This window comes from Eschrichtius robustus, chromosome X (genome assembly GCF_028021215.1).
Source record: "Eschrichtius robustus isolate mEscRob2 chromosome X, mEscRob2.pri, whole genome shotgun sequence".
Taxonomy (NCBI): domain Eukaryota; kingdom Metazoa; phylum Chordata; class Mammalia; order Artiodactyla; family Eschrichtiidae; genus Eschrichtius; species Eschrichtius robustus.
In genome coordinates this window covers 100,247,493-100,256,222 of record NC_090845.1, presented here as the reverse complement: position 1 = coordinate 100,256,222, position 8,730 = coordinate 100,247,493, and positions in this window count along the sequence as shown.

Here is an 8,730-nt window from a genome sequence, read left to right as displayed (position 1 = left end):
CTGTGAAAAAACTCCAGGCTTTCAGAAGGCTGGGAATTGAAAAGGTTTTTACATTGAAATAGTTCTGAATCCAGATTCTGCATTCCAAGGAAACAGGGAGATGAGTTTTTAAAATATTGAGGGTATCCCGGGAAAGCCACCAAGATAGGGTTGGAATGGCTTCAGGGGTTTTTTACCTGGGGCAGAGGGGTACACCGGAGCAATGACTTTGCCTGCTCGGTTCATCACAGATGTTGAGAAAAATAGCTTTGATTTTGGTTTTAAACACGAAGTGAGATGGGGAATTGGAAAGGATTATAAATGACTCATTTACACAGAAAAATCTGTCATGAAATATGTTTCCTTGACAGGACAAATATTTCCTAGGTACCCACTATGGGCCAGATACAGCGTGTGCTAGCTGTTGGGGATACAGCAGTGATTAAGACACTGTCCATGACCTTGGCGGAACCTAAAGTCTAGTTGGGAATCAAGAGAATAAATAGCTACAAGACAGTATGAAAAGTAATCTGATAGAGAGAGGAACTAGGAAGGGAACTGGAGCCTAGGGAAAGAGGGAGGGAGCTAGGGACGAGGTGCTGCTAGCCCACAGCACACCCTGACTCAATGCCTGTCCCACTCCCGAGGGAGGGGAGTGGTAATTGAAATGTTGGAAACCCTATAGGTGTCATGAAACATGACACCTTGTGAAATGAACTACATAAACGGTGAAACAAAAGTTGTGGTTCTATTGTTCTGCAATGAGGTAAAAACTGAAAATTTTTTTTTAATCAAACTAGAAACCATGAACTGTGAAAAACTATGAGCAGCCTTCCCTTCTTTCCTCCCCCACCCCCGACACTATGCTTCTAGAAAGGGGGCTATGGGACTAGAGGCATAGGACATCAAACTTCTGTAAAAAGTTTGGTTGCTTAATGTCACCTGGGGAGGAGCATGCCAGGAGTGGTTGGAGGGGGAATATCATGATCCCAGATTTATGATCTTTGATATCCTGGAGATAACGAAGAGGAAAGTTTATCCAAATGGAGGTTAAACCTATGGCTTAGGGTCACCCTGGGTTAAATTTTGCCACAGAGGGAACTGCTACTAAACAGTAGGAAAAAATATTGCCACTTAGGATGGAAAAACTCACACCAGCCACCTGTTACTACTAATTACGTGAATCTCAAGTACTTTGTTCAAGCCATCTATTATCGCTTATGTAGAAATTACCTGGCTTCACCTGAGTTTATTTCCTTGTTTCTTTTTAACAACCCTTTGTATAGACATTTGAGTCTGTATAGAAATTGCCTGGCTTCACAGATGTTGATTGCTTTACTAAAAATATAATAATAATAACTACTATTACTACTACTATTATTTATTGAGTACCTACCATGTTCCGGGACTGTGTGGACAACATTGTGGATCCTCACAGATCTTTAAATATCTGCTCACCATTCCCACATCCCTCCAAAATGTAAGCTCCGTAAGGGCAGGGATTTTGCCTGTTTTGTTCACCAATGCATTCCAAGTGGTTAGAACACTGTTGAACACATAGTGGATACTCAGTACATATTTGTCCAACCAACAAATTATAATTCAGACTTGAGAGGTTAAGTGATTTATCCAAGGTCATATACCCACTTGAACGTGGGGATCTTTACCCAGTTCGGTCTGAATGAAAAACTGCTTTGTTTCTCCCACTATACTAGGCTGCCTTTTGGTAAAACTATTCCTGGTTTACAGCTCTGATGGGAATACAGGAAGTGACACCATCCATAAAGTCATCTGGAACAGTCTTCTTGCCATCAAAGGCCTTCAGCCAGCCAGTCACACTCTAATGAATGTACTCCCTAGTGCTCATACTTACACTGTCTTCCCTCTGATCTCACAGCACTCATTTGCTAGCTACCAAATAAATATACCACCTTGTGCTTAAACAGTTCACACCCACATTTCCTTGCCATACTTCAAAACTCCCCGTTATACACCAAGATCAAGGAACTGGGAGGCAGGAGGATATGGATGACACTTCTGACATAGCTTCCCACTCCAGCATTCGGCAAACTTGTCAGCATCTGACAACTGTCAGCAGTCAAGAGTTGCAAGGAACCCTAAAGATCATCTAGTTCAATGTGCCCACCTAGTACAGGAAGAACTCTAACAAATGACCAACTCAGGCCAGCCCATGTGTATCCCTAAGGAAGTAAGCAAGAGGGTGCCAGGCCATACACAAAGCTATAGGATACGCCTGAAGCTTCTTCCTGGACCAATGATTTTCTAGACTGGAAGACAAAATTAAATAATTTACCTATTGAATAATTTAAGTATTATTTGTATACTAAAACCACTTCTGATATAGTTTATCACATAGAATATGCAATTCACACGAATGTTTAAACAGGAGACTAGGGTAGAGGTTACTGCTTAGGGAATATTTCCCTGAAGAAGTGACATTTAAATTGAGGCCTGAGAAATAAGATTGAGTCAGCGAGGTGAAGAACGGAGTGGAGAGAGGTATGTGTAGGGTCCTTGTCAGAAAGAATAGTATGGGCAAGGGTTCTAAGGCAGGGAAAAGTGTGGGATTCAAAGAGCTGGAGGCCTGAGTGTCCCAGGCCCACACTCCACAACAAGAATACTCTATTATCCCAGAATCTCCTGCAACACCTCCTAGGAGTCCCTGTTTCGTTCATATCCTGCCAAAACACTGTGAAAATCTTGGGAGAGGGGAGAAGGTCCAATTGCCTGGAACTGAGATGTCTGTAGCTACTCCAGCGGCACCCCAAATTCCTTAGCCAAAACCAGGAAACCAGGAACACATCGCTGTTATTGCTTAAGGATTTTCAACACTCTTGCTAAAACCATTCACTAGTAACTGCTTGGTATAAAAGTAAACTCTAGTCAGCCATTGCACAAAATATTAGCTAATATTTGCATACGGCTGTCATTTTATCCTCATCACTCCCCCAGTGAAATAGGTGCTGTTATTACTCTTTTACAAATGAGGAAACAGGCTCCCAATGGGCCCAAAGTCACATAGCTAGTGAGTGACAGAACAAAGACTGTGACACTAGGTCCATTTGGTGCTAAAACCCATATGCTTAGTACGACACTGCCCCACTGAGCAGGGTTAGTAGGGAAGAGTGATTACCAGAGCCTTAATCCCTGTAGGCCACTAAACGAACCCATTGTCCTAACCCCTGGAATTCCCTAAGAAGATTGAACGGAGGGGCATAAAGAAACGGTGTTAAGTGACTACTAAAAGCCAGGAATCATGATAAGGCCCCTAAATATGTTATTTCATTTAATCCTTACAGCAACCCCATCATGGTGGAGAAATTATTAGCCCTACTTTACAGATGAGGGAGCCGCGGCCCAGCATGGTTAAGTAATTTACCTCATTGGTGAGTATTTGAGCTGTGACCGAAATCCAGGCTTGAGTGACTCCAAAAGCCTACACCCTTTCCATCAGAGCACACCAAAGATGGCTTAATATTTAACCCTTCCCAGGTTACATATTTGCACTTTAACAGGGGTCTTTCCTGTGCGAATCTCACGGGACCGTGGCGAACGTGAATAGAAGGCTAATTGGGGGCTTCAAGGTGAGCCTGCCTTAAATCACACCGGAATGGCATTGACCTACCCTCTCCCTGGAGTTACTGAAGTGGGGCAGCATGCCAGAGAAGATAAATCTCTACTCCAGTCACAGTTTTCTTCTCCAACTGGGATAACAACTCTCAGACACTCTGGCAACTACAGAAACAGAGAAAGCGCCGAATCAATCAAGAGTTTATTTGCAAAGTGTAATGTCAGAGGATGAACTTCCTTTAAATCCTGCTAACTTTGTACAGTTAAACAGCTTACTGGCTCAGGAATGTGCTTTGCCTCTGACTTGCTTTCAGCGATTTATTCTTTATCATTGACTAAATCGTCTTCTTCCTCTCATCCCACACCACCTTTTAGAGTGCAGACTTTGATGTGTGTTCCTCGGTCTCCCTACCTCCCTCTTGCACCAGCTAACCTAGGACTTTGCAAACAAACCCTACTGAGAAGTATGGACAGTCTGGGCCTTTCCAGAAACTCAAGCTGCTGAAGGAGGTATGATATTTAGTTAAGCTGAAGTGAAGCCCTGCATAAATCATAAAGAGGCGAACCCAGGTTACTCAAACAGGACCCTAGGAGGTGCTTGGGGAATAGACTTGCAGGCAGCTTTATTTTTCTACAGCCGATTTACTTCCAAAATGCTGGGGCCCACAAGTACCCCAGGAGTAACTTGGCTCCCAAATGCTGGAGCAGGTCTTGGCCTTGGAGCACAGTTCTGGTGGTGTTTCCTGAATTCCCACATTGCTGTTTTCCACGCATGGATCAGGCTTCAAGCTTCCTGTGTCTGGACTGTGTGTGCGCGCACGTTTGTGTGTGTGTTTATATGCTTGGGAAGGGTGGAAGGGGGGAGGAGGGGAACCCAAAAGGAAGAGAATTTAACTCAATGCTTGTATTGCATATGTATCCCTTTGATCCTTTCCTGTTCAGATAAAGCTGCTATTTTCTAATCAGCTGGCTTCTGTATGTGCAACGGCTAGTATCCTTGTGAATAAATAAGAGACTGACTTTAAGAGGTGTCCTGGAGAAGGCTGCTTTTCAGTGTTTGTCGGATATATTTGAAGGGTGTTTTTTTTTTCTGGAGTTGGGGGGAAGAGGGAGAGTTATGTGGACCCATAAATCCTTAGGATTTATTTTCCCTGGTGTATGTGCTTGCCTCCGCTTTTGTTTCTAAATACATTTAAATGATTGAGTTGTTCACCAGGCAATTAGAGGAAGATGTGCTCATTTCACACTCCCAGTTGACTTGGTGGGTGGGGAAGAATGTCATTCCATACAAAGCACTATGGTTTTGTGGTCTTTCCTTCTAGAAAAATCTAGCCAGGGATCAAGGAATAAACTATAAACCACGTTCTCCTTTGTACTTTTCCTGTACATTGGGGAAAATATTGCATGCAAAGGGCAGATTTTTTAATTAAAATATTGATTAGTTGCCGAAATCAAAAACCAGGAGGTTTTACACTAAAACATTTGACTTCTGGTTTCCCTTGAAAAATCAGAAGTCCTGGCTACATTGGGCCTGCATTTCCTGTGGTGTTGGCCAAGCTGCCCCCTTTAGAGGGGTCCTGCCTTCTTAGCAGCCTCCATAATTGGCCTTGTCTCTTGACACTGAACCTGAGGGTTGGTATCTTAAATTTTTTTTAATTTTGGTAAAATATACCTAACATAAAATTTACCATGTTAATTATTTGTTAAGTATACAATTCAGTGGCATTAAATACATTCAAAATGTTGTACAACCATCATCACTATCTTGTTCCAGAATTTTTTCATCACAAACAGAAACTGCGCTCATTAAACAATAACTCCCCATTCCCCCCTCCCCTCAGGCCCTGATAACCACCCTGCTACTTTCTGTGTCTGTGAACGTGCCTATTCTAGGTAACTCAGATAGGTGGAATCACACAATATTTGTTCTTTTGTGTCTGGCTTCTTTCACTTAGCATAACATTTTTAAGGGAGACCTTGATTATTTAATTGCCTTTTTTTCAGCGCATAGACATTGAATGTTATTGCATTTTTTGGCCACGCCCCTCGGCTTGAGGGATCTTACTTCCCCAACCAGGGATTGAACCCAGGCCACGGCAGTGAAAGCACTCCCGCTTTTTCTTGCATTTTAAAGGAGGAGTTGCATTTCATTGAAAAAAGAAAAAAGTCAAATAGGACAGATAGTTTGGGATGAAGATTCTTGACTTCTTTAAATGATCATTACATCCATGATCGATATGTGGAGGTTCTTAATGTACTTAGGTAACCCTGCATCTTTACACAGGTGTTTTACAGTTAGTGGTTAATGCTCCTGGTATCCCCCAGAGGCTTCTCTATATTTTACAGTCAGGATATGAAGACACAGGGATGGTCTGGGGATTAGTTAAATGTGTGTGGCATACTTCCCTGTATAAACTCACTCTCTGGAACTAGTTTTCGCTCCCTGCTCTCAACTTCCACAGCTTTTACTGTCAATCCCATTCATTTAGCACTTAGCATATGCTTGTTAGTTGTCTTTTTCTGTATATACCCTTGAAGGCAGGAGCCAAGTCTCATCCCTCTTTGTTTTTTCAGTCTTGTCCATAATAGCAGCTCCATCAATGTTTGCTGATGTTGGCCCCCCCTCCCCCTTCCTTTTAAGTAGAGCTGGCAAAGCATAGCTTTACATTCAGACTCAGTTTAAACAAACTGAAGGGTTTTCAGGGTAAAAACAGAAGGAAGTCTTGCGTGGCAGAAGAGAAGAAACACCTAAGACGCTTAGAAGACCTGGGCAAAGACGAGGTATTAAAAAACCTGTTATTAGCCACAGGCTAAGAAAGTGACTCACACGGGGCCTGATCCACCATGAAATTCAGTGCTGTGCTCTGCTCTACCCCAACAAAATTCAAAATTGGAGGAGATCAATAATGCCCAAGGCAGGATTTGAGGAGGGGGGTATTAAAAGAATTAAGTGTTTTAGGGGTTTCCATTGTAGGAAGGCCCCAGTAGCTGTGGGGAAGGCAGGTTTGGAAAAGTCTTGGGAGGGCAACTTCAAGGCTGGGGACAGGCATTCTGCAAACAGAGCCACCAGATCTTTGCTACCAGGGTTTGTTTCCCAGCATCTTCTGTAATGGCCTGAATCACCTCTCAATGGGGAAATGAGTAAAAGAATTTTGGCACATGTATGCATTGGAACACAGAACTATCATGAAAAAGAATGAGGCAAAGGAAGTTATCCTGAGATGGAAGGATATTTAAGAGACATTGCTGAGTAAAGAAATGCAAAGTGTGTGCGTGTATGCAAATAATATATTTTGAAGATTATACACAGGTATGGAGAGAAAGGGAGAAGGGGACTATGAGAACAGAGTGGTGGAGAGGAACTCTTTATGGTCCTACTTTCAGTACTGTTTTCAGTTTACCATGTGCATATTTTATTTTTAGTTTTTAAATATTTATTTATTTATATATTTTTGGCTGTGTTGGGTCTTCGTTGCTGTGCGCGGACTTTCTCTAGTTGCGGCAAGCGGGGGCTACTCTTCGTTGCGGTGCGCGGGCTTCTCATTGCGTGGCTTCTCTTGTTGCAGAGCACGGGCTCTAGGCGCGTGGGCTTCAGTAGTTGTGGCACGTGGGCTCAGTAGTTATGGCGCACGGGCTTAGCTGCTCCGCAGCATGTGGGATCTTCCTGGACCAGGGATTGAACCTGTATCCCCTGCATTGGCAGGCAGATTCTTATCCACTGCACCACCAGGGAAGCCCGCATATTTTATTTTTCCCACTTTAATAGCAGTGTTAATTTTAGCAAGTATCCTATTGTCATTCTGATCAGTAGTCGTCTGCAGCATATACCCATCCTATCCAGCTCTGCTGTCCATCCCTCCGAACAAAGCTGGAATAATCTTCCTTTGTTTCACAAACTAGGTGTCTCCATGTCTTTAACACTCAAAACCTCACTTTCTCCAGGAAAAATCACCCAAATAACTTCATCTCACACATAAACTGAATCATATCAAGAACCCATTGTTGTCCATGCTCTGGCTTCTGAATTCTTGTAGCAGCTCTAGCAGAGCCCTCTGCACATTGAGGCTACCCCACTACTTTTCCTGTACCTGGTTATATTCTGGGACCCTGTTCACAGTGAGATGGTATTTCCTTTGAGCACATTTCCTCTTGCATGCTTTGGTCCATGGCCCCTCAGAAGCTCCCGGTAGGCAGGCTTGAATTGGGTGTCATTTTCTCATTGGCATGAGTTCATTATAATAGTTCTGCATTGTCAAGGCCTTACATACAGACTCGCTTCCTCCTTGTAGTATTTTCTAGGAAATACGGATCTGTAGAGAATGGTGGTTTCCATGGTAAATGTTCCCTCATATTTGTTTTCTTAAGTTCTCTTCAGAGATACACAGTATGATTTCCTCTTTCAGTACCAGCACCACAATAGGCTTAGGTCGTGGCGCCACTGCAGAACAGTTTAAAAAAGAAATCTCACCTACCTTGGATAGAAAAGGAGTAATTTATTATTCTAACTGCAGGGAGCCACATTCATATCCGCCCAGAAAACTGTAGGAAAAGAAAGAGTTGACTTTTTAAAACAAAGCCACAAAACCTACACACCTTGGCTATGAATGCTTAAAACAGATGAGAAGAATATTTGATTCCCAAACACATGTGAGAATCTCCACCATGTGACAGACACAAGTAGGAACACATACACGTGTGGAGTGCTTTGTGGTTTACAGAGTTTTCACAAACAATTCATTTTATTTTCATATACCAGTGCCAGTAAGTTAATAGGATATGTTTTATAGCCTTTATTTACAGATAGGAAAATGAAGGCTCAGAGAAGTTAAGGGACTTAACCAAAGTCGCACAACTAGCTGGTAAGTGCTTGAGTCTGAAACGAGTTCTTCCTTTAGTTCCAAATTCCATCTTATTCTGCTATTTCTTTGTGCTTTCGTTTCCCGGTTGTAAAATGGTTGATTTTCAGTGTCCCAGGAGGCTGTTCTCAACCCTCTGTGTTCTTCAAGCAATATCATTTTTTTCGCAGCCGGGAAATGTGAACACCACACTGACACTTCTCATACTTTCCCCCCCTCTTGGCCTAATGAATTAAGGGGGAAGAAAAGTTACCTGTTCCCAGAGGGCCGGGCAGTGCCATAAAGGTGTACTAGAGCCGGCCGA